The sequence below is a fragment of the Magnolia sinica genome, chromosome 1 (genome assembly GCF_029962835.1).
Source record: "Magnolia sinica isolate HGM2019 chromosome 1, MsV1, whole genome shotgun sequence".
NCBI classification, from domain to species: Eukaryota; Viridiplantae; Streptophyta; class Magnoliopsida; order Magnoliales; family Magnoliaceae; genus Magnolia; species Magnolia sinica.
In genome coordinates, this window is record NC_080573.1 from 46,903,346 (window position 1) to 46,925,871 (window position 22,526).

Consider the following 22,526-nt stretch of genomic DNA (forward strand, 5'->3'; position numbering starts at 1 on the left):
GTTGGTGTGCTACGCAACAACTGGTATCAGAGCTATTGGTTTGGTTGTATTCGGAGCGATGACAAAAGAAGGGAAGACTATAATTGAGAAGTTTGATGGTTCAAACTTTGCCTTCTGAAAGATGCAGATGGAGGATTATCTGTATCAGAAGGACCTCTATATTCCTCTAAGAGGAAAAGAGAAGAACAAGAAAAGATGACAGATGATAAATGGTTTTTATTGGATCAGAAGGCTTTAGGAACGATCCGACTCTCTTTGTCAAAGAGCGTCGCCTTCAATATATCCAAGATGAAAACCACAAAAGAATTAATGGAAGCCCTAGCCACCATGTATGAAAAACATTCAGCGTCCAACAAGGTTCATCTTATGAAACAGCTATTCAACATGAAGATGTCAGATGGTGGGAGTGTGACTAGACATCTAAATGAGTTCAATACAGTCACAAGCTAGTTAGAATCTGTTGGCATTATTTTTGAGGATGAGGTCAAGGCATTATTGATCTTGTCCAGTTTACCAGATAGTTGGGATGGTTTGGTGATTACTGTGAACAATTTCTCAGGGTCGACAATGCTGAAATTTGATGATGTGGCCGGTCTAATTCTCAGTGAAGAATCTAGAAGAAAGGCATCAGCAGTTTCAGGGGATTCAGGGAATGCTCTAAATGTTGAAGGAAGAGAAAGATCGCTGAACAAAGGAGGCAATAAACACGGGCATTCTAAGTCGAGGAAGAATTCCAAGAGATTGAAAGACAAAGACGGGGTTGGCATTGTGGCAAGAAGGGGCACATGAAATATGATTGTAGGGAGCTCAAGAAACAAAAAGGAAACTCTCAAAGCGGGAAGGATTTAGTAAATCTATCTGAGGAGAGTGACACAGAGGCGTTGATTTTATCTCTTGATGCGAGGAATGAGTCTTGAGTGATAGACTCAGGTGCTTCGTTTCATGCCACTTCATGTAAGGAAGTTCTGCGTAATTATGTATCAGGTAACTTCGGGAGAGTCTACCTGGGTGATGATGAGCCGTGCAGTATTGTTGGAAACGGGGACGTTCATGTAAGACATGTACTGAGTTGAAGGATGTCAAACATGTACCGAGTTTGAAACGTAACTTGATCTCAGTGGGGCACCAATACCGGTTATGTGACGACATTCACCAGTGATTCCTGGAAGATCACAAAAGGTACCTTGGTGATATCTCGAGGCAAGAAGGAAGGTACTTTGTATGTGACTTCAGGATCGTATAGTTCACTTGCAGTCACATCAACTAGAGTGAATGGGTAGTTATGACATCAGAGGTTGGGACATATGAGTGAGAGATGGATGAAAGTGCTATTATCAAAAGGGAAGCTACCAGGGCTGAAGTCTATTGACTTGGAATTTTGCGAGGACTGCATGTATGGTAAGAAAAAGAGGGTAAGCTTCAAGAAGACGGGACGAGCTCCAAAGACGCATCTGTTAGAGCTTGTACATACTAATGTGTGGGGACCGGTATAGGTATTATCTCTTGGTAGCTCACGTTATTTTGTTTCCTTTATTGATGATACTAGTAGAAAACTGTGGGTCTATTTCTTAAAACATAAATCTGATGTATTTGATGTATTTAAGAAGTAAAAATTTATGGTAGAAAATGAGACAGGTAAAACAGTAAAATGTCTCAGATCTGATAATGGGGGAGAGTACTGTGATAAGAGATTTGAGGAGTATTGTGCAGCAAATGGAATCAAACATTAGAAAATGATTCCGGGGACACCACAACAGAATAGTGTGGCTGAGCGCATTAACAGGACCATCCTTAAGCGCGCCAGAAGCATGAGGTTACATGCAGGGTTGCCCAATACCTTTTGGGCAGATGCTGTGAATACTGCCACATATCTCATCAATACAAGTCCCTCAGTACCATTCGATGGTGGGCTTCAAGAAGAAACGTGAACTGAAAAAGAAGTGAACCTTGCACATCTCAGAGTGTTCGATTACACTTTATATGTTCACATTGATGTAGAGCATAAAAACAAGTTGGATGCGAAGTCCAGGAGGTGCATGTTTATAGGCTACGGGCAGTATGATTTTGGCTACAGGTTTTGGGATGCAGAAAACAGAAAAATCATCAGAAGTAAGGACGTAGTCTTTAATGAAAAAGTGATGCATAAGGACAGTGTGTAGGAAAATAAGGCCGAGAAAAAGGAATTTGTAGAGTCGAAAGAGTTACCGAACACGGGTGTTACAGCGCCATAGGATGATTATGCACAGGAGCATTATGAGGCAGAACCGCATACACCGGTTGTGAAGAGGTCTACTCGGGAGAGGAGACCCATAGTCTGATACTCAACCTCCTTACATTATCTATTGCTGACAGATAATGGTGAACCAGAGTGTTTTGAAGAGGCATTATAGTCAGATACACGGATTAAGTGGGAGCAGATCATGGATGATGAGATGGATTCTCTTAAGTCTAATCTTACATGAGAGCTAGTCACTCTACCCAAGGATAAGAAAGCTCTTCATAACAAGTGAGTTTATAGACTGAAGGAGAAGCATGATGGTTCGAAATGGTACAAGACTAGATTGGTTGTGAAAGGGTTTCAACAAAAGGCAAGTATCGATTTCACTGAAATATTTTCACCTGTGGTGAAAATGTCTATAATTCGTATGGTCTTAAGTATAGTGGTTACAGAGGACTTACATCTAGAGCAGCTAGATTTTAAGACAACCTTTCTTCATGGGGACCTTGAAGAAGAGATATATATGTATCAGCCGACAGGATACGTGGCACCAGGAAAAGAGAACAAGGTGTGTAGACTGAAAAAGAGTCTATATGGCTTGAAGCAGGCCCCGAGGCAGTGGTACAAGAAGTTCGACAGTTTCATGTCAGGAAACAGTTTTAGGAGATGTCATGCAGACCACTATTGTTATTTGAAGAAGTTTGATACATCGTACATCATCCTTCTTCTGTACATTAATGATATGCTTGTGGCCGGTTCAAGCATGAAGGACATCTTGTAAGTGCTATAGTTTATATCCCTGTAAGTTGTCAAATTTGTGGTGACAAAATCTCTGTTATGTTATATATAACCTGCTTAAGTGAAGCTCTCTCAAGGATCAACATTCATGACTTCATGAACAAGCTAAGCTCACAATAAGCAAAGCTCTCAAGTACAAGACTCAAGATCTTGAATGAAAGAACTGATCACAAGACAAGACTCTTGAATGCAAGAACTACTCACAAAACAAGACTCAAGCCGAAAAGAAAGTACAAGGCAAGACTCAAGCCGAAAAGAAAGTACAAGGCAAGACTCAAGCTGAAATCAAGACTTCAAGACTGATACTTCAAGGTCACTTGTTCCTAATGCTTCAATGTCCATACTTCATGATTGAGGTTTGTTTGACCATAGGATGACCTTAGAAGTAGGTCATTTTGGATACATAAGTCGAATGTTATTTTACATGTGATTGGTCTGTTCTTCGACCAGTCTTAGGTCTGCTTCGACTAGTCCTAGACTTGCTTCGACCAGTCTAAGAAAATCCTCGACCAGTCGTAAGTTTGTTACAAATTCTGGATAAAATCTGTTAGCCTTCGACTAGTCCAGGAATCTGTTCGACCAGTCGTAGGAACAGTGTCGACTGATCTTCGACCAGTCCTACAATCTACGACTTGAAGTCCAGCGAACCTTTGCAGGACCTACGACCAGTCGAAGGAAACCTACGACCAGTCGTAGGAGGGCTACGACCAGTCGTAGGAGGGATACGACCAGTCGTAGAACGGTCTGAGCATATCCCGCCGAATTTTTCAAATATCTGTTACTGCTTCGACTAGTCGTAGAGCACTCTAGACCAGTCGAAGACCCGATCTTCTCACCTATAAATAGTGCACGAATCTCAGAAGAAATCATCGATTTAATTAAAGTATTCAAGCCAATCTTCGTCGAACTTCTGAGAGATAATTCTGTGCTCCATCTAAGCTAAGTGTGCTTATTTAATATTCTCTTTCCTTAGCTTTATTTTAATTGATTTTGTTTCTGCTATTCCAATCTGATTTGAAAAGAGGAATTGTTATTCCCTTTCTTTGGAATCAAAATCAATTAAGGCAAGCCCTATTTGGTTTAATTTAAAATCTATTAGAACTAGAACCATTGTAATCGAGTACTGGACATTGAACTTGGACATTCAATCATCTACTTTGATTTGGTTCTACCGGGCTGCTACAACGAAGGAGATTTTCAGGTATTTTACATATTGTAAATTCCTTTCTATTATTTTGGTTTCTTTCAAGATTTGCGAAAAATCTTGTTATATTGGTTATCCGAGGAGAGCCGGAAAACTCCGAAGTGGGGTTTTTTTAATTGTGTAAGCCTACGACAAAGACACAATTGTAAGGGTTTTGGGTGAACCTGGGAAAACCTATTTTTAGTGAATGCTAATATCCCTGTGTGAGGATATTAGGAGTGGAGTAGCTTTTTGTGTGGCTGTTGTTTAACAGTTGGTGAACACACAGGCGAACCACTATAATCCCTTGAGTTGTGGTTGAATGTTTTATTTTTCTAATTTTTTATTCTTTTTGTGGGATGTATGTATGGTTGTGAATGTTGTAATTATTTCAAGCTTTGTGAGAATGTTGTAATAGCTTAGAATTTACTTTCTGCTATTCCTTTATAAGCTTGATTTTCAATTTCATTTGAAAGTTGTTCCAGCAAGGTTGCCCTGCCATTTTTATGATGTATGGCTGTCCCTAGAACAATACATTTTTAATTACAAGTTATTTCATTTCAGTTTATATTTATTTTTGTATTCCTCTTCGATTTGAGACTTGATTTATGGCATGAGTGAATGAGTGAGTCAGATCCAAAGTTTAAGGGGACCCCACCATTTAAATAGTGGACAGTGACACCCACCGTTCAACTTCTAAGGGCCATGGTAGTTTCCAATTAAGCTGATATTGTTTTCACTTCATTTATCTTTATGTTAACTTATGAATAGGTCAGATCTCAAATATACATAAGGTTGGGCCCGATTTGATATGAATGAGGCCCATCGGTGCGGCCCATTTGATATATATGAAGCCCGTTGGTGCAACCCATGTGATGTGGCCCACTTGACATAAGAGGCCCATTGTGATATATTTGAGGCCCAGGTGCAAGGCCCACTTGTTGTGTATTCGAGGCCTGATGAGATGTATGTTGGCCCAGCGTGATTATACGTAAGGCCATGGGTCCATTATATGTTTGGCCCTATATAGGCCACTCCTTGGGAGCAATATTGGTTAGATGTCCACATTGATGGGCAATGATGGTTGGATGCCCACATTGTGACTTTCTCTTAGGCCTTGTTAGGCCCATTCTTATCATTCCCTTAGTGGGTTAACCCAAATAAGTGGGCCCCATTCGCTGTAGACGGATGGCTCCGTGCTATCAGATTTAATCTAACCACGGCTGAGTACCGATCTTTATACTATGGTTGATCGGCTGATCATCTATATGACCCGCTTTGTTTATCTATTGATTACCGGTGCCGATTATCGACCCTGATTATCGGTGCCGATTGCCGATTCTGATTGACGTGACCGATTTACCGATTTTGATTGTCGTGACTGAATGTCAATTCTGATTGACGTGACCGATTTGCCAATTTCGATTGTCGTGGCCGATTGTCGATTTCGATTGACTTGACTAATTGCCGATTAGCGATCGAGGCCATTTATCATGACCGATTGCAGATTCTGATTGACGTGACCGATTTTTCGATTCCGATTATCGATCGATTCCGATTGTCGTGACCGATTTGCCGATTTCAATTGTCGAGGCCGAGTATCGAGGCCGATTCCAATTGTCGAGGCCCATTGTGATGTATGCGAGGCCCATGAGATGTGGCCCATTGTGATATATTTCCGGCCCATATGGTGAGGCCCGACTTGATGTATATTAGGCCCATGGGAGCGGCCCACTGTGATGTATATTAGACCCGTGAGATGCGACCCACTTGATGTATATGTGGCCCATGAGTGAGGCCTATCGCGATGTGTATTAAGCTCTTGAGTGAGGCCCATGGTGTTGTATATTTGGCCCTGGTGTGAGGCCATGAGTTCACTATATGTGAGGCTTTATGTGGGCCACTTCTTGAGGGTAATGCTGGTTAAATGTCCACATTGTCGAGGCCAATTGTCGGTGCCAATTATTGATACCGATTATGAGTATGTGACAGTATAACATCACGATACATGCCCATACGCATCATCTACATGTTTGTTATGAGATGTGGTTGACTATTGTATATGACATTGCGCATGTTGTTATAAGAATCCCTGATAGGCAGAGATTGTCTCACATGAGTACATGGTATGCGTAGGATTGATGCATGACTAGATTGTATGACTCATGCATCTTGCATTGTGTGTTGTGATTACTGTACGCCCTAGTGACATCAGGGGCGTAGCCTCCACAGGTATTTTGTGGATGGCCAGATGGGACACCAAAAATCTGTTCTACATGGGGTGCTATAGATATCCCTGGGTGAAAGTCCCTAAACCTCTTGGTTCCAGAGGTTGCTCCAACGTCTAGACTGAGTGGATGCATGAGCGCATGAGGGCTACATACCGTTAGGCCACGTCTCCCACTGTGTCGTGGTCAGTTGGAAGGGGGTACGACCTTACCTGCTCGAGAGGAGGGGACAATGCTAGGCTGAGTCTGACCAGCTCGAGGAATGGGTCCGCTATCGGCGAGCCGGGCCCGATATTGGCAGGCAGATAGTGAGGTCTCTTTCACTCTCCTTGTTGCGCGCGATGGGGCGACAATCTGGTTTGGAGTGTAATAGACCCCGGTGATTTCCCAGAGAGGAACTGTACTGATATGTGGACTTATTGAGCATGAGTTGCATACTCATTCATTCACTATCCACTCGGGCTGGTAGTGCGCAACTATTTGTTACGTGTACCTTCGCATGTCTAGGATTTCGGTTGGGCGCACGACTAACCTGAGATCAGAAGTTTACCACATTGACTCTAACTATCTAAATTTAGGTATGGGACTGGTTTGGATAGAAGTCACTTGTGATGGACCCCGTAACCTGCGATACTACGTACTATCATCCTGACTTCACACTCCAGCATGGTCATTCCATTCATACCACATATCGCATTACATCCACCATATATGGCATTTCGGCTTACTATGTTTATGCATTTATGTGGCCTAGATACAACTGACGGTATTCGTGGACTCATCAGGATTTGTATATTGCATTGCATCAGCGGCATCTGATATTTGGCTTGTTATTTTCGCATTGCATAGTTGATCTACATTGCTTCATAAGTATATGATATTATTTTTATTATATTTCTGCATCGCATAACCTGGATAAGACTGATGGTATTTATGGGTCTATTAGTATGTTTTTGTATTACTCTGATTTCGTATGATTTATGATCTTGCTAGTGTTTCTGATATTGTATGATTATGAGTTTATCAGTATTTTCCCTTACTCTGATTACTCTGATATTGCTTACTTGGCACTTACCTTATGCACATACTTTCACCACCCACTAAGCTTTCTATAAGCTTATGCATGATAGATGTGTGCAGGTGACGCTAGGTTACAATAGCGTTGAGCTTGGAGCATGTAGCGAACCTCTGGAGCTTTAATTTTTTTTTATATATGTATTTTCTTTTCAGCATTGTACTCAAATGATTATATTAGTGGATATATGATGATGATGTTGCCTTTTGTGATTTGGGTAATCTTGTGGTTATGCTCATTATGAGATAAATGTACATTGAAAAAATCCTCCTTGTAGGATCCTAGGACCGGAATCTGGCGTATGTACAGTGGGAGTTGAGAATGAGGTACTACGGAGGCTGTCAGCACCAGATTCGGCGATCGGGAATTTAGTGAACCCGGTTTCTAAGTTTGGGGCATGACAGTTATAGACTCGGGTGCTTCGTTTCATGCCACTTCATGTAAGGAAGTTCTGCGTAATTATGTATCAGGTGACTTCGGGAGAGTCTACCTGGGTGATGATGAGCCGTGCAATATTGTTGGAAAGGGGGACGTTCATGTGAGACATGTACCAAGTTGAAGGATGTCAGACATGTACCGAGTTTGAAATGTAACTTGATCTCAGTGGGGCAGTTGGCCGATACCGGTTATGTGACGACATTCACCAGTGATTCCTTGAAGATCACAAAAGGTGCCTTGGTGATATCTCGAGGCAAGAAGGAAGGTACTCTATATGTGACTTCAGGATCATATAGTTCACTTGCAGTCGCATCAACTAGAGTGAATGGGCAGTTATGGCATCAGAGGTTGGGACATATGAGTGAGAAAGGGATGAAAGTGCTATTATCAAAAGGGAAGCTACCAGGGCTAAAGTCTATTGACTTGGAATTCTGTGAGGACTGCGTGTAAGCAAAAGAGGGTAAGCTTCAAGAAGATGGGACGAGCTCCAAAGACGCATCTGTTAGAACTTGTACACACTGATGTGTGGGGACCGGCACAGGTATTATCTCTTGGTGGCTCACATTATTTTATTTCCTTTATTGATGATACTAGTAGAAAAATGTGGGTCTATTTCTTAAAACATAAACCTGATGTATTTGATGTATTTAAGAAGTGAAAAGTTATGGTAGAAAATGAGACAGGTAAAATAGTAAAATTTCTCAGATTTGATAACGGGGGAGAATACTGTGATAAGAGATTTGAGGAGTATTGTGCAGCAAATGGAATCAAACATCAGAAAATAATTTCGGGGACACCACAGTAGAATAGTGTAGCTGAGTGCATTAACAGGACCATCCTTGAGCGCGCCAAAAGCATGAGGTTACATGCAATGTTGCTCAAGACCTTTTGGGCAGATGCTGTGAATGCTGCCACATATCTCATTAATATAAGCCCCTCAGTACCATTCGATGGTGGGCTACCAGAAGAAACGTGGACTAGGAAAGAAGTGAACCTTGCACATCTCAGAGTGTTCGGTTGCACTTTATATATTCATATTGATGTAGAGCATAGAAACAAGTTGGATGCGAAGTCCAGGAGGTACAAATTTATAGGCTACGGGCAGCATGATTTTGGCTACAGGTTTTAGGATGCAGAAAACAGAAAAATTATCAGAAGCAAGGACGTAGTCTTCAATGAAAAAGTGATGCATAAGGACTGTATAGGAAAATAAGGCCAAGAAAAAGGAATTCGTAGAGTCGGAAGAGTTACCGACATGGGTGTTATAGTGCCACAGGATGATTATGCACAGGAGCATTATGAGGCAGAGCCGCATACACCGGTTGTGCGGAGGTCTACCCTGGAGAGGAGACCCACAGTCCGATACTCACCCTCCTTACATTATCTATTGCTGACAGATAATGATGAACCAGAGTATTTTGAAGAGGCATTACAGTCGGATACACGGGTTAAGTGGGAGCAGACCATGGATGATGAGATGGATTCTCTTGAGTCTAATCTTACATGGGAGCTAGTCACTCTACCCAAGGGTAAGAAAGCTCTTCATAACAAGTGAGTTTATAGACTGAAAGAGGAGCACGATGGTTCGAAATGGTACAAGGCTAGATTGGTTGTGAAAGGGTTTTAACAAAAGGCAAGTATCGATTTCACTAAAATATTTTCACCTGTGGTGAAATTGTCTATAATTCGTATGGTCTTAAGTATAGTGGCTACAGAGGACTTACGTCTAGAGCAGCTAGATTTTAAGACAACCTTTCTTCATGGGGACCTTAAAGAAGAAATATATATGCATCAGCCGACAGGATACGTGGCACCAGGAAAGGAGAATAAGGTGTGTAGACTGAAAAAGAGTTTATATGGCCTGAAGCAGGCCCCGAGGCAGTGGTACAAGAAGTTCGACAGTTTCATGTCGGGAAACGGTTTTAGGAGATGTCATGCAGACCACTATTGTTATTTAAAGAAGTTTGATACGTTGTACATCATTCTTCTTCTGTACGTTAATGATATGCTTGTGGCCGATTCAAGCATGAAAGACATCTCAGATCTCAAAAGACAACTATCTAGAGAATTTGCTATGAAGGATTTAGGAGCTACAAAACAAATCTTAGGTATGAGGATAAAGGTGACAGGGAAAACAAGAAATTAGTTTTGTCACAGGCAGAGTATATAGCCAAGGTATTTGATCAATTCAATATGAGAGGTGCTAAGCCGGTTAGAACTCCATTAGCCAACCACTTTATGCTATCTAAGGAGAAAGGTGCAAAGACGCAGGAGGAATGAGACTACATGGCTAAAGTCCCATACGTGTCAGTTATTGGGAGTCTCATGTATGGTATGGTGAGCACGAGGTCAGACATTGCTTAAGAAGTGGGAGTTATTAGCAGGTTCATGAACAACCCCAGGAAGAAACATTGGGAAGTTGTGAAGTGGATTCTTAGATACCTGGTAGGTACTAAGGATGTAGGGCTGTGCTATGGTGGATTGGAAATTAAGCTACAAGGCTACGTGGATTCAGATTTGGCAGGAGATATCGACAGCAGAAGGAGCACTACAGGTTACGTCTTTACTCTGGGTAGTGCTGCAGTCAGTTAGGTCTCTCAGTTACAGAAGATAGTATCTATCAGTACGACGGAAGTAAAATATGTTGCGGCTACAGAAGCGTGCAAAGAGATAGTGTGGATGCAAGGTTTCATGAAAGAATTGGGTAAGAAACAAGCATATTACAAGCTTACAGTGACATTCAGAGTGCAATGCACTTGGCTAAGAATTCAACCTTTCATTCAAGGACCAAGCATATTTCCATCAGATATTACTTCATACGTTCGTTACTGGAAGATGGATCGATTGCTCTGGAGAAGATTCATACAAGTTAGAATCCTGCGGATATGCTAACCAAGGCGGTCACACGGGAGAAGCTGAAGCTTTGTTCAACTTTGATTGGTCTTCAAGCTTGAAGATGGGGAGGTGGTGCACTCCGAATGTAGAAGACAAAGGTTTATGACAATGTATCTCTAAGTGGGAGATTGTTGAGATGTGGAACCACATCTGGGGGCTGCACGACCGGTCGTGGCCCTTACTCAACCAGTTGTGCAGACCCCACGACCGGTCGTGGACTGTTTCGACTCAAAGTCCAGCGAGCATCAATTTTTTGTTTCCAAGGTACTCGAGCGGTCGTGTCCCATGCTCGATCGGTCGAGAGGTTCGCTCGACTGGTCGTGCAGTCTGCTCAATTAGTTAAGGTTACTCAGATTCATTTTCGGATTTGATGCGGACTGTGAAAATTTGAGTCGGTTTTCGCAGAGGCGCGAAAGGAAAGTTGCCTAAACTATAAATAGGTGTCCCTAGGGTTTTTCTAGGGTATTAGAAATAATTCTAAGGTGTGGGCAAAGGGTTTTCTATGTACTTCTAAAGGAGAGGTTAGTATATTGCCTTGTAATCTTCATTTTTCTTCGCAGTAGAAGTTTGCATTCGTGGTTTTTTACCCTAGTTTGGGATTTTTCCACGTATATCTTGTCTTGTGGTTTGTTTGGATTGCTTTAATCTGTTTTTAGTTTATATTTCTTCTTGTTTTTCATTTATGGGTGAGACCGGAGATTGGATCTCGGTTCACTGCGTTGTTGGTGTGCTGCGCAACAATATGCAGGTTGAGTTTAACCAGCTTGAGGAATAGGTCCGTTATTGATGAGTCGGGCCCGATATTGGTAGGCAGATAGTGAGGTCTCTTTCACTTACCCAGTTGTGCCCTTAGATAGAAGCGGCAAGCTAACATAGAGTGTAATAGACTCCGGTGACTATCTAGCATGAGAATTGTACTGATATTTGATGCTCTAGTGATGAGCTGCATTGATATGTGGATTCGGATGAGGACTAGTATGCTTGAGTTACATCTCGCATTGCATAGCCTTGGTATGGCCGACATCATTCATACCTTGCATCGCATGGCCTAGATATGGCCAATAACATTCATACCTTGCATCGCATAACCTTGGTATGGCTAATAGTATTCATGGATTTGCCAGCATATTTCGTATTACTCTGATATTCTATTTTGAGCACACGCTTATATTGCGCACACACTCTCACCATCCTCTAAGTTTTTCGTAAGGTTATGCACGACCGTTGCATCTAGGTGATGCTAGGATGCCTAGTAGCATTAAGATTGGAGTGTGCAGCGGACTTCTAGAGCTTTTGATTCTGTTATTGTACTATTTCCCCTTATGCACATTGTACCTTAAAATTTTTTATCATAGTGGATTTTGTGATGGTGTCTTGGTTATTGTTTGTGGATTATGCTTATGGTTATGCTTGTTACAGAATAAATTCATGCTAAAAAATCCTCCTTGTAGGATTCTAGGATCGAAACCTGGTATATGGGTACCGAGAGTAGAGAATGGAGTACTACGGAGGCTGTCAACGCTGGATTCGGTGATCAGAAATTTTGTGAGCCCGATTTCCAAGTTTGGGGCATGACACGAGCCCCCCGTAGTGACCATTGAGTTACTTTAATTCACTGATTATAACTAGAATAATAACGGTTTGGCTAATCATGCATTCATAGCATATTGGCGATGACGGGTGACAAATTCTGGATGCTGTAGCACGTGCCCTAGGTTTATTGGAGCATCATTTTACTAACTCCTAGACCATCGACTATCGACCTATTTGAGGACTTGGTCACTATGCTATACTACGCTAGTGACCAGCCCTATGCACGGGTGATGAGCCCAAGTTCAACCGGATACATCCCCAGGTCGATGAATGCATGGGTGACAAGCTCAAGTCCGACTGAATGAGCATCCCCAAGTTGATCTGCATTCATACATCCATGTACTATAATAAGACTGCATCTTATCTGTTTTTGGAATGTTTCATTATTTTTCTTTAAACTATGTTTGCTAAGGTGGCGGTGTGTAATCTTGAGGGGAATTCACACTGAGCTGGCCACTTATTTATCAATATCCAACCGTACAGAGTATGCAGGTGTTGATGGAGAAGATGGTAGCACTGGCCTGGAGGTCGCGACGACGGAACCTGAGGAAGGGTATATGAAGATGAGCCGCAGAAGGAAGCGGCTAAATACTTTGGGCTTAACCAATACAATTCAGTATCTCTTTATAGTTGTTTGGTACTTGGGAACATATAAATTTTGTAATTAAGGCCCCCAGCTGAGTGGGTAAAATATTCAGATTTATATGATATCTTCCTTTCTTGCTTATGCTATCGTACTCTAATTTTGATGTTTTCGCTAGCCACCTGATTAATTAACACTCGGGTTTCTGGAAACCGAGGCGTTACATCCGACCTGGCAACAAGATATCGAGTTCGACCTCATTTCTTGTTCAGTATGGGGTCAGAGGTTGGATCTTTAGTTGTATCCATAGCCGTTCAATCTGGCAAGATGCACGGGGTCCCGACCTAACCTTTTCTTATTAGTCGGTCCATTTTCCCCATAACACTCACCAATGTGGTTCTTGTAGAGAAGTTCAAGTTCTGTACGACTTCTCTAAGCTTGGCGATGACGTAAAAGGAAGACAGAGTATGCACGAGAAGTTTTGATAGAGTTATGATGCAAGCAAAGATAAGAGAAGAGGACAAGAATCTCCATATTTGATAATTGAAGACATGGTGGAGATTGTTGTATTTGATGTCTTAAATCAAGTCAGATATAGGGTCGGTCGAGGCCATCGATAGTCTGTTCGATGTCACCTTTGATGGCATCGAACAGTGCTCGATCACATCGATATTTTTCAAAATTTTTTTAGTTGGTCACTGGACTAACTAGGCACTTTTTCGATGCCATTGATGAGTGTTGGATGCCATCGATAGGATTAGCTTGATGCCATCAAGAATTTTTGGAAAATCATGTTTTATCTTTGGACAGTTGAGGTGTTAGTTTGATAGCATTGATGAGTGTTTGATGCCATTGAAGGATTACTTTCGATGCCATCTATGAGTGTTTGATGGCATCAACAGATTTTGCAAAGCTGCGAATTTGCGAGATTTGTTTTCAATTTCGTTTGGGATTCTTTCTAAGGCTATATATATATATATGGGCGTAAACGAGATTGAGAGGTATTCTAAGGGTTTCTAAATTGTCCTAGGGTTTTAAAGGGTATAGCAAGGGTGAGATTCGAGGTTGTTCGAATCGGGTAAGATCTTTCTCTTTGTAATTTCTGCTTTCATAATGATATCTGTCACTTTATGCCGTAGTTTTTTCCACATTAAATCGCTATGTTCTCTCTGTGTTTGCTTGGTGCTATTGGATTGCTGTCTTAGATTCATCTCTGTGTGCTCCCACAGTCCCCACAGGAGTAACCTCACACATGCATGTGTGGGGTACGATTGTGGCCGTGGGCGAAGCAATGCACAGTGATGTGTCTTTGACTTAGACACTCGTTTTCTTTATTAGATGTTATCACCCTCATGCATATGTGGGTAAATAGTCACTATGCATTGACAAAATAATAAATAATACATTATTCACCATTATTCCATTAATGCACCACGTGACGTGTTCCTCGTGACCAAAGACTCTTATTTATTTCTTTATAAATGCATTTCACTTTCCCATCTCCTACGTAAAAAAATCTTTCTTCTTCTTCATCTCTCTAATTATTCTCCACATTTTTTCTTTAGGGCAAATTTGTAATGATTTGGGATTTTGGTGTGTACACACGCAAGTATGTATGATTATATCTGCTTGTATATACAACCTTTCAACAAATCAACTATTGAGATGGACTTTTATTGTAACGCCCTGAATTTCGAGGGTCGAGCAAAGCTCTACTCCTGAGTTCCAGCACATCACATATACAACATGGATAATGATGTTTAGATTTCGTCCATATTAATGAGTTAAATATGAGTGGGATTATACCAAAACAACATACCATACTCTATATACAATTAAATCAAGTAAGCAGAAGTCTGAAGCATATGTATTTAAATATAAAAGCGTTTCACAACCTCTGGAGTATGAATATGTAACCAGGCTGAGCATATACATGTGTTCTTTCAAAATATACAAAAATGCGGTAGTAAATGTGTTCAACTAAGCCAAAAATCCCTGTAGTCCTTATGCATCGGTACGAGATCTACATAGACCCGCCCGAGAGTTGAATGTAGGAGAACTCTTCGTCCTCGTCCATGAAGTCCTACTTCGTCACATAAACTTCATCAACACCTGCATCTAAACAAGGGTCTGGTTGGTGTTTTAAAACACCGTCCCAGGGTGGGAGTGAGTGATCAACTTAGTGGTACTATAAGGCAAAGGTTAACATGTTATCAATTCATTTAAGTAGTAATGATAAGGCAATATAACAATCACTTCTTAACTACTCTTGTTAGTGTAGGAATGGAGTGCAAGTAATAATGTATGCCCTCGCACAAAGCTCCCTCAAAAGTGACTCCGATAACCAATTTCGGGTATGTCAACACTCCCTAAAGTGCACCTTCCTCGCCAAAAGTACATCCTAGCTAATGCAATGCGATGTATGGTCATGTTAGCTGAGTACTTAATTAAGCTTATTCATATAGCAGGTTTGGGAAGCTAGGATACCACCCTTTCTATCATTACCCGAACCGAAGGATCTATCTAGGTTCGTCACTCCTAGTCAAACACATACTATAGGTAAGTTGGAGGGCATCACTCCCAATGAAAATCAGTCGATAGACAAGTTCAAAGTTTATACTCGTGGTCATACAGGGTGGCTAATCACCTCGGCGTAGGCCAACAGCTTGAACATGGTGTCCCATACCACCATGTTCGGCTCATGAGTGTGAGTTTGCTCATTAGTCACTACGAGGAGGTTCGTCACCCCAGCGTAGGCCGAAAGCTCGAACACGGTGTCCCATTCCACCATGCCCGGCTCATGAGTCTTAGTGGATCGTGGTACCATGTTAAAGTGGGTCCTTACATTAGTAGGGGGTACCTTAGATTCAAGCAGTAGCATCTATACATGGTAAACATATAATAGGCCAATCGGTTTATTAGATAAGTTCGATTGGTACGAGCACATGGTGACTTAATTGACATGGAGTGTGTAAGCACCCTTCGTGTCCTAACCACTATCGACAATCGTCGTGCGACCTGGATTCGTCGAATATATCCAATGTGGCGAGACTAATTCGGCTACCTAAACGAGGACTGTTACTGATTGGCTGGGCTACATCGTAGCCCCAATCTTACTCAGATGTAGTAAGTAAACACATGTAATAATAATCCCAACATTTAGCAAATAATCCAAATAAATTCCTCACTTGAGCATTTCATCATACACATTGATCATATACCTAACACTTGCATTTTATTCATAAATTGCATAGGCGAAATTAAAAATTACATGAAGGAAACTATACATATGAACAAGGAAATTGAGAATCCTATCTCAATACCCTTAATAACTACAAATCATCAACAATTCCTCATTCAGACAATTTATCAAACACTTATGTTACAATTCACCAACATACATAGACTAGGTTAGTTACTACATATATTAATGCAAATCCTTACATAAAGAGGTCATCATGCATAAGCCAAACATGAATCCTAGATTAGTAGTCATGGCAAGCACCAATCACGTTTACATATTCATTCAAACATTTCAACAAACACATAGGATGTATATTTTGTTCAACATAGTTCATACATGTAAAATGTATTGAAAATGGCGTATCTAAGTCAACATGGCAGCAATCAAGTCAGACATAAATCATTAATTGACATTGAAAGCATTGAAAACCATAACCTAAATGTTTATAGTCCGCACCTTTTGTCGGAATACTCGATTTGGACTCAGTTCGAATGCTATGTTCTCGAAAACAAAACGTCGGGTACCTAAATGGTGAAATCGGTTAGCTAGGTTGACAAACAACCATTTTGAATATCAACTACGTTATTAGGGTTAAGATTTCTTACCCAAATCGTAGCTAAAACCGATGGTGCAGTGAAATGGGAAGATGATTCGAGGCATGAAGTTATGGGAGAGAATCACAACAACGATCTCCTAAGATTTCTCCTATCCTTACTCTTTTCTCTTCTTTTCTCTCTTCTCTCTCCTAGGGTTTGGAGAAATTCGTATGAGAGAGATGGGGTGGTATAAGGGCTATATATAGGCCCATAGGTGATGCAAATAGCCCCAGGGCCACTATATACATGGGTTATATCCTTTGGGCAGTTGTCTTTCACAAACATGGCTCAAAAGGAGGCCCAATACTCACCTACGTCATAGGGTAAGTTCCTGACAATGGATCTATGCTAAGATGTGTTTTTGGTGCGATTAGATAAGTAGATTGACCGTGGAGGTCTCGTGTCAGTTCAATGGTCATACTTACTCGATCGGGGCTACAAGTATACGGATATGCGCAGGGAAATTTCCTTTTCCCATAGGTGAATTTTGGTCAGAAATTGACAGTCCAAAATCTTCAATTTCACATGTGAGCAAATGACTCAATTCACTTAAGTTTAAATACATTTTCTAAAGATATTCACGTTTCTCACACACTTCGCTCAGGGCTCAAATTGTGCATTCTGGATACTATCTGGGCTCGATTCCCACAATGGTTGTCAAGCCTAATAGGACGGACATAATCCTATAGTTTTGCGGTCATTGGATTCTCGACGTGCGGTCCAGGTCTAATAAGGAGTTTTAATATACTCCTGAGAGCGATAGGCTCTTGGGATTTCTCCTAGGTCTTTAAGTAGTGTTGAGTCAGCGGTATTGATGGTTTTAGGCCTTTCTGATTGTGTAAATGGTGGCCCGAGCTAAATTCACTAATTCTTTAGTTTAGTACTTGATTAATTTTCGTCTAAACTATGATAGGGTATGGTCCTTAGGTATTTCTGCCTGAGGTGATACTTGGTTCTTTGTACGGATTTTTTCGAGACATTACATTTATGGATAGATTAAGTTATTTAATCATTAACTTTTGATGTAGATCATCTTATCATCGTAAAATAGACGATAAATGCAATTTAAGTTATTTACATCTGTTCATCAATGAATCCGAACTCTACATCATGATCCTGATATAATTTGAAGTGTTTTACATTGTTAAATTCTAATCCCAGTGGTTACAAATGTATCATCACTGATCGTCTTTAGTTTTCCATTGTGTATATGTTCACGTCTAAAATTGAACTTCAGAAAACATATTTCTAAAACCTCAATTGCAATGAAAGTTTAGACAAAGCATGCTTTATCTAATTGAATTGTATATTATTAATTGTTGGACCCAACTCAGAAGATCCACAGTCTATCAAAATTTGCATTATAACTGACAGATGACTCACTTGAAAATAAGAAAAATATCATCATTATGATCTATAAGCAATCCCCAATGAATCCACTAGTTTATATTTCCCACCAAAACATCTTAGACCAAATTTTGGAGTACCGAGATTTCTAAGAAAATCCCAGGAGAGCTAAGTTACTAAAATCAAAAAGAGAATTTAGTGTACATATGCACACCTTATAATGTACACCTCCCACCACAGGAACTGTCAACCTTAGAATTGCGATTCAAAGGCCATCCAACCATTAGATAAAAAAATAGACCGTAGAACATTGGGATCGACTTATATACACGATTAGGATTTAACTTCTATGATCAAAACCAACCATCGGCGGGTCATAGATCAACGTGATGAGTGTTACCCTTATTATGGGTCCACCTTGATGATTTGTCGTATATCCACACTATCTATCTTTCTCCGGCCCATTTTAAGACGGAGTCCCAAAAATTATGCAAATCCAAATCTCAAGTGGACCACACTACCAAATGCCTCGCTATTAAAAATTGTGAAGGGCCCATAATAAGGTTTTCATAATGTTTATTTACAATCCAACCTTTGATAATGTCAAAATATTTGGATGAAGGGAAATTACAAAGATAAACTTAATCTAAAACTTTTGTGGCCCACGAAAAAAATTATTAGTCATTTATCACTGTTTTTTGTTTTTTGTGGTACGGTCGTCCACTTTAGATTTGGATTTTCTTGAGGTTTGGGATTGCATCTTAAAATGAGATGGAAAAACGGATGAACTGGGTAGATATACAACAAATGCATCAAGGTGTGCTCCTATACGATTAGGGTAACAACCCATAAAATGTTACCTGTATATAGGGGTGTACACTAACTGAGCTAGCTCGGTTAGCTGCTCGACTCGACTCGAAAAAGCTTGATTCAACTCAGTTCGAAGTTAAGTTCGAGCCGAGTCGAGCTGATTTTTTAAGCTCGAAAATGAGCTTGAGCCGAGTTCGAGCAAGCCCCAACTCGACTCGACTCAAATCAAATCCAGATCGAATCGAACTCGGATCGAACCAGTTTGGTGACTCGATTACTTTGCCATTGATGTTGCTCACCAACTGTTTGATAAAATGACTCAACGAAATGTGGCTGGTGGCAAGGAAGGTTTGGCTGGTAGTAAGGAAGGTTTGGCCGATGGCAAGCAAGGCATGTACATTAAACAAATACCTTTTTTCTCTTATTATTATTATTATTAGTATTATTTTTGGTTTTTATGTTACTTAGAAGGTGTTTGATAAAACACTTGTAAAACCATTGCCTCTGTTTGTAAAACAGTGAGTTTTTGAAGTTGCACTTCAGGTGTTTGTGGAAAAATCTTAATGGCGAACCCAGCTCGAACTCAACCTAAGCTGGCTTGAGCTACTGACTAAACCGAGCCGAACTGGCCATTCAGGCTCGTGGACCGAGCCGAGCCGAGTTTGAGTTGAGGTCAGCCAGTGTTCGAGCCGAGTCGAGATGAGGCCAGCTTGACTTGGTTTGACTCGATGTACACCCCTACCTGTATAACAGGAAATCCTCTCCCTACCGTTTCATTGTCGAATCTGCCCCCGAATTTCCTGCTACAGCCTTTTGCCGGAAGTTCTTGCAGAAGAAACTAGTTGGGCCCACTGTGATGTTTATGAGAAATCTATCCTGTTTGTCCATTTTTTAAGATGATTTTAGGACTTGAGACCAAAAGAAAGCAAGATACAATACTCAAGTGGGCTGCATTAAAGGAAAAGGTGGGTAAGGAAATTCCTACCATTGAAACCTACCTAGGATCGACAGTGATGTTTAAATGCCATCCATATTGTTCATCACATCATTCCTAATGGGATGAAGTGAGGATACAAATATTACATTGATTCAAAACTTCCGTGGCCCCACGCATATTTCAACTGTGGACTTTCAATCCTCACGTTTTCACATGGATTCAGCTTATTTTTGGTCCCATGCCTTATTTCCAGTGCATGGGAAATAACGGATGGGCTAGGTGGATTTCTAACAAACACCACAGTGGGCCCCCCCTAGATTTCCAGCGCAGGAACTTCCTGCGAAGGGCTTTTGTAGGAAATCCACTTCCAATGGATGCGGATTGTATCCTACCCCCGCCCGGACGGTAATCCGTCCGGGCAGGGCTCTGTGGGGTCCACGCCGTTAATCATTTTTATTAGATAATTTTAATGTATGAGACAAAATATGAGGCAGATACAGAGCTTAAGTGGACCACAAAGTGGGTATTGAATTTACACCATTAAAAACTTCTTAGAATCTAGAGAAGTTTCGGATCAAGCTGATATATATATATATTTCACTTCATCCATGTCTACATTAACTTGTGAATAGGTTGAATGGTAAAAAAAATAAAATCACAGTTGCCCTTAGAAAGGTTCCAACGGTGGATGTCACTATCACTGCAGCTTCCTTTGGTGTGGTCCACTGGAGATGTGGACATAGGGGTGCACATTGAACCATTGGAACCGTGTAACCAGACCGGAACTGTTGGATCGGTCTAGTTTGGTCCGGTTCTAGGGTGCTAACGGTCCGGTTCCGGTTCCAAAATTTTCAAAATCGTTGATTATGGATCGGTTCTTGTTTAGGGCCCTATAAAACTGAACCGAACCGTAGATCCGAATCGTTACACGAACCGTAGATTCAAACCGTTGATCCGAACCGTGGATCCAAACCGTGGATTCGAGCTTTAGTGGACCCTGTTAAGGATGGTAAATGATTCAAGAATACACAAAGTGGATGATCCTAACGATTTGAAAAGTGGCTTTCAAAGCAACGACAGAGAGGAGAACTGATTAATGGTCAACATTAAAGTGCTTCAAAGTGAAGAAATTTGACAGCTATGATCGTCTATTATAGTTATTTTCATAACATTGGCCATCCATAATGAGACCCACTAGATGAACAATCCCTATCAACATAACATCCTACTATATGAACTAAAAATAGATGGATCTACTGCATTCCAGTTCTCCAGCTCTACCATATCACTCAGAGGTGCTGAACTTGATCTCGGCCTTTCATTAGAAATGTGGAATCTGAAACGGCATAACATGACCCTTGAGGTAAAAGTTTTGCCCAATATATTTGGACTTTTTTGTTTAGGTATGTGGGACTGATGGTTTAATGATCTAAACAATTGATATGAATGGGACAACTGTTGATGGACCATATTTCAAAATATCCAAGATTGTTCAACCCCAGCCATCAAATCTTTGGCCTTTATCCTATGTGGACGGTGGTTGTGTTTCTTTTTTAACCTACTTAAAAAGCCCAGGACCATGGAACTGATCCAGAACCGAACCGGTTTTCACGGTCTGGTTCTGGTTCGGTTCTAGGGTGCTAACAGTCCAGTTCCGGTTCCAAAAATCATAGAATCGTAGGGAATGGTTCGGTTCCGGTTTCGCCCCAAAACCGGACCGAATCGAACCGTGTGCACACATACTTCGATTTTAGGATCATACCTTAAAATGAGCTTAGAAAAGAGATGAACGGTGTGGATAAAACACTTACATCACGGTGGGCTGCCCGGGTTAGGACGCCATCTGCGTCGGCTTCCATTGTCGGGAGCGGATTAGGTATTACCCTTGTTCAGAGCTCCAGACAGGTGGAGGCTAGAAGAGCCACTGAGGGGCCAACATGATGTATGATTTTTATCCACACTGTCCATACATTTTTAAATATTATTTTAGATCATGAAAGAAAAAATAACTAAATTCCAAATTTCGAATGGACTACAAAGTACTGTTGAAAAATTCTTGGGGGTCACAGAAGTTTTGAATCCAGATAATATTTGTTTTTTTACTTAATCCATGTATAAATAACCATATCAACAGTTGGATGGAAAATAAACAACCCCGTGGACCCTAAAAAGTTTCAATGGTGGGCATCCCTTTGCACCGCTTCTTCACATCGTATGGTACATTTGAGAATTTGATATTCCTTATTTTTTTCTTCTGTAGTAAAAAATGATATATAAAAATGGATGGACGGTGTGGATAAAATTTATACATCACGGTGACCCCTCAATGGCCCTCGTAGCCTCCACCTGTCCCGAGCTCCGAACAGCCGAGGTAGTAGCTAATCCGCGCGCCCCATTGCCCGTTTCCGTTGGAGAGAGTTGAATTCACATGGACAGCATGGGAGAATCCAAAGGGAACCCGTCCCACACTTTTGAAAGGAACTTTTCATTGAGCGTGTGGCGAGTTCACTTCAGTCCCATTCATCTAATTCTTGACATGGCCCATCACTTGTACGGATATCCAAACTGATTCCACGTGTCT